Here is a 5,329-nt window from a genome sequence, read left to right as displayed (position 1 = left end):
AATTTCTATCTTCATGAGTTCATTGTTAGTGTATGGAAAGGCTGCTGATTTATGTATATCAGTTTTGTATCCTGCTACTTTGCTGAAAGTGTGTATCAGACTAAGAGTTACCTAGTGGAGTTTTTAGGCTGTTTTAAGGATCCTGCCATCTGCAAAAAGCAATACTTGGCCTTTGAACTTCTCATTTGCCTCCTTTTTATTTCTTTTTCTTGCCTTGTTGTTCTAGCTAAGATTTTGAGCACACTTAATACTCTTTTACCTAAAATGACAATCCTCCTCAGTGCTCCCCAAAACCTCTCATGAGCATGGTCAAGTGAGTTGGAGATGTGGAAGCAATCTCAGCACTTAAATCTGTAAGTTAGAGGACCTATCTTTGTGTTTTCAAAGGCTCCTGGATTTTCATCAAGCTGCCATTAATATTGGGGTATTCACCTGTACTTGGAGATCTACTTTAAATTCAGTTGGCATTTACTCCACATATCCTATAGATTTTTGCCTTATGAATACACATGTTGAAGTGGCATGTAGTCATCATAGTGTGCTGCCTCTCTCTGTGCCAATGATTGACTTGTTTTAAGGGTCACTCTCCAAATAATAATGTAAGTATCCTGACTTCTTTTGAGTAGTGTTTTCCTGGCATGGCTTTCCCACCCTTTTACTTTGAACATAAATTATCACTATGGTTTTAAGTTTCTTTCTTTCTTTTTTTTTTAAACAAAAGTTGCATTTTAAAATATAAAGTGTATACATACTCAGAATCAAGTGTGGAAGTAAGAGAAGAACATTTTAAATGTTTGATGGTAGGTTTTTTTGTTGTTTTTGTTTGTTTTTTAGGGAAGGTAGGGGCAGGGACTGGGAGGAGGGAGGCGAGGAGAGAAAATGTGGTTGGGATGTAAAAACAAACAAACAAATAAATTGAGTTTCTGATATACAGCATACCTTTGGATCATGATTGTTTTATTTATTTTTGCTCTAGCCTGTGAATCTCTGTCTTTTGATAATATAGTTACATTTAATGTAATTGCTGATAAATTAGGATTTCAGTATATACATTGTTTTTTCTTTGTTTTGTTATTAATTTATCTAATTTCTTTTCCCCATCTTCCTTTGAGTTATATAAACATTTTCACAACTCATTTAGGTTTATATTTAGTAGTTTATTTATTTTGTGTGTTTCTTTACATGCCTTTAGGGCTGAGTTCTCTAGGTATTTCATTTCTGAAGATAACTTACCACAGTCTACTGGTGCCAATATTTACCACCTTGAGTCAAGTGTAGTTATCTTACCTCTATTTATGTCCCCTTAATCTTGTCTAAATGTATTATCTTAAATACTGCCTCTGCGTTTAGAATAATAATGGTCATTGTTTTAACTTTATCTTCAACTGTTAAAAATAATTCAGGAATGGCAGGAGGAAAATCTAGTGTGTTTACTCATGTATTATTCTCTCCTGTTCTTTCTTTTTACTGATGCTCCTTCCTGATAATTCCTTTTCTGATAATTCTTTCTGATTTTATAGGGCATCCTTTTTGAGATGCAGCCAACAAAATCTTTTTTTTCCTTTACCAGGTAATGTCCCTTTTATCACTGAAGAACATTTTCAGTGGATATAAAATTCTGAAAGATTTGTTGGTTTTTGTTGTTTGTTTTTAGTTATTTACTTTTCCAAATCTTGAAAAGTAACCACAAATTTATCTTGTCTTCCATGATCTCTAAAGTGAAATCTATCACCATTCAAATAGTTTCTTCCTAGATGCATAAGGTGCCATTTCTCTCTTACTGTTATATCAAGACTTTTTTTTGTTGTTACTTTTGATTTTTTTCACATTATAGCAAATCTTTGGCTCATCTTTTGACACTTCCCAAGCATCTTGAATTCTCAAGCTTGTCATTTACCATACCTGGGAAAATTTAAAATCTTTATTTCTTCATACATGGCTTTAATCCTGCCTCACTTCTTTCCTCTGGGATCTTTGTTGTAAGACTATGGATTTTCCTTGTTCTTGTCTGCTTGAAGGAAAGACTTAGTCTAGGAGATACTGACAGTTGAACAGAAGTTTATTTAGCAAAACAGTAGTACACTCCAGAGGGCTTAGAATAAGCTGACTCAAGGGTGGATAGGAGCAAGATAGTATGATTTTGTGTTTTTGTAAACATTTTTATTAATATTCATGAGATGGGTTGTTATTCACGGGGTAAGGGGACTTTTAGTGTCTCCCAGGTCATGGTGGAATAGATCTCCCTCTCAGAGTACTTTTTGCCATGACAGTTTTGAACAGCCCATGGAAGGCATGGTTAAAACCACACTAAAAATGATATAATTGAGTTGGTGCCTTTTGAAGATGTGGACTTCTGGTGTTTTGAATGAGAATTGCCCTCATAGGCTCATATGATTGAATGTTTAGTCACCAGGGAAAGGAACACTTTGAAAGGATTAGAAAGATTAGGAGGTGTGGCCTTGTTGGAGAAAGCATGTCACTGGGGGTGGGTTTTGAACTTTCAAAAGCCCATGCTGAACTCAGTCCCTTCCCCCTTCAGGGTCAGGATGTAAAACTCTCAGCTACTTTGCCAGGACCATGTCTGCCTGCATGCGGCCATGCATCTATAGTCATGATAATGGACTATATTTCAGAAATAACTTCTGAAACTGTAAGGAAGCCCCCAATTAAATGCTTTCTTTTGTAAGAGTTGCCTTAGTCATGGTGTCTCTTCACAGCAATAGAATAACAGGACGTTTCATTAGTGCATTCATTAGTGTGGCAACTGGGAAAGCTGCCTTAGTGCCTGGGGTTTCTGATGTACTGGAAAGAACCTAACTCCAGCTTCAAGGATGTTTAGCCACTAAGGGGCAGTCTGACCTTCAGGAGACAGACCTACCAATAAACTGGTATAGTCAGTCTCCTTGGTTCTCTTGGGTCTAACTTTCTGCCTGCTCAAATTCACCAAGACATGAGGGTTAGCTCTTTTCTTATAGTTGAGGCAGTACCTGAGTCTCTGTGTTCATTTTGGGGAGTGTGTGGGTTTATTTTCCCTGTTTTGTTTAGATTAAGTAAATCTGTACTTTAATGGTTCACTGGCTCCTGTTTTCTACTTCCTGGCATTGACTTCATTTATTGATTTGTACATTTTGGTTATTCTGTTTTTCAATTCTGAAGTTTCTGTTTGATCTCCATTGTACTGTAGCCCACTGTGGAGCTTAGACTAGAGTGGAATTCACCATATAACCCAGTTCGGCCTTGAAGTTATGGCTTCCAATCCCATCTTCCCCAGTGGCAGTGTGCCCTGCTAAAGCTTACTTTTGTTGTTTGTCTGTCCATCCTGGGAACTAACCACAGGACTCTGTATATGCTTGGCAAGTGTCCTACTGCTTTCCTAGGCCCCCAACCCCTTGGTTTTTCTTTATATCTTTTATTTTTTTTAAACTGGGATTTTCTGTTTGGCTTAATATGTTTATTATCACTTGTTAATTTTTTATGTGAAAAGACAGGTTTTTAATAAATACATCAGAAGTTAGGAGTAACAGGCAGGTAAATGAGATGGCAATGTTATACAAATGTCTTTATTCAGGCTTTCTCCTAAGCAAATGTTTATAAATACAACTAAACATAATAAACAGTCTTTTACAAAAGAATTTGACAAGAGAAATAAAAATAAATTAAAAGAAAACACCAAATGACAGTTGCTACATAACAGTTTAAACAAGTACAAGTCTGAGGTGTTTTGGGTTTAAATTAGTGTTTAAATTCTGTCCTATAAACAAACTGTTCAGTTCCAAAGGTCCATCAAGTGCGATGCTTCCTGGAAAGGAAAGGCAAAGATCCAAAGTATATATATTTGTAAAATCAAAACTATACGTTTGGACTCTTTTGATATGTGGCAGTAAACAAATGTTGAAGAAGATGAGGTGGAAAGATCATGAGTTCAAGGCTAGTGTGGGTACATCAAAACAGAAGAGTGGAACAAACCACGCAGAAGTTTGATCCTATGGCTTTCTGTATACTTCAGGACAGCAGACCTGGGCCAATATTTTGCAGCTTCTTCTCTCCCAAATGTGGCTCATTTTACTACGTTTTGGAAATTTGAAGTATTAGGCTACGAGAGTTTAGTTCTAACTAATTTGGTTCTTGCAGTTTTTCTGACCTCTGCTGCTGAAGAAAGAAGAACAACACTCATTGTTGCTGGATAGAGGGAAGCCTAGCAACGAAAGTCTTGGAGTTTACTCGTTTGCCCAATTTCAATGGAAGCTTCCTTTTGTTTTGTTTTTGTTTGTCCCATTTCAAGGTGATGTCTTCAGATACTTGGAAAGAGAAAATGAAATTTCATGTAAAATTATTCTCATCATATCCACCTCCCCACCAACATCATCACTGCCTTCAATCTTTAACATCCAAATACTAAGTGTTATCATTCACAGTGATGGATAAGAGTAAATTGTGTCCCCGATTCAATACTGAAGTGCACTTCTCACATGACTGTCTTGAAAGGGTCTCTAGGAGGTAAAGTTGAGTGAGTTTTTGTGGTGGGTCATAATGCATTAGGACTAGTCTTAGAACACCACAGGACCCTCTCTTCTCCTTCCCTTCTTATTTCCCTCCCTGCACCAACAAAGGGGTGAAGGAGACACAGGGAGAAGGCACATATCTGCAAGCCAGCAAGCAAGTCACTGGGAACTTGAACTTCTAACATCCAGAACTCAGAGAAAGTAAGTGTCTATTGCTTAATTCATCTACAACAGCATTTTGTTATGACTGTCCAAGCATATTAACATATCTGCAGTTTTATGATTTTGCCCCAATCCCTTCTTTGGTTAATAGGTATCCCACAGACCCATATATCTTATTTTTATTTTCTTTCAAGATAATATACTAGTTGGAAACAATATGTAATATTGTTTATGCATAGAATTTAAATATTCTGAAATCTATTTCTGACACCCTCATGCTGCATAGAAATGGATTTATCTATGCCTGGCCCCTACATCTACTCATGTTATTATAAAACAAATGCCTCATATGGGAATGTATCTTTTTATTATTTAAAAAACTCTGAAGGAAGCTGACACCCTAATGGCTGTCGCCCAACTTTGCTCCCATTCATGAGTGATGACTCCCATCTGTGACCTCAATTCTTGGCTTGGGATGAAGGTTTGGGTCTGAAAGAGGAGCTGTCAAATGATGGAGGAAGCACAGAGGGAGAAGGACACACCTCTCTTTCTCTGGTCCTTGTGCTGGGATCAAGGAAGAGCAGCAGTGTAACTACAACCCCAGTCCTACCCCCTCAGTGATCTGGAAAGGTGCCAGCTAAGTTCTCAGGAAAAAAACAAAACAC

This window comes from Peromyscus maniculatus, chromosome 6, assembly GCF_049852395.1.
Source record: "Peromyscus maniculatus bairdii isolate BWxNUB_F1_BW_parent chromosome 6, HU_Pman_BW_mat_3.1, whole genome shotgun sequence".
NCBI classification, from domain to species: Eukaryota; Metazoa; Chordata; class Mammalia; order Rodentia; family Cricetidae; genus Peromyscus; species Peromyscus maniculatus.
Note: the sequence above shows the minus strand (reverse complement) of the source record.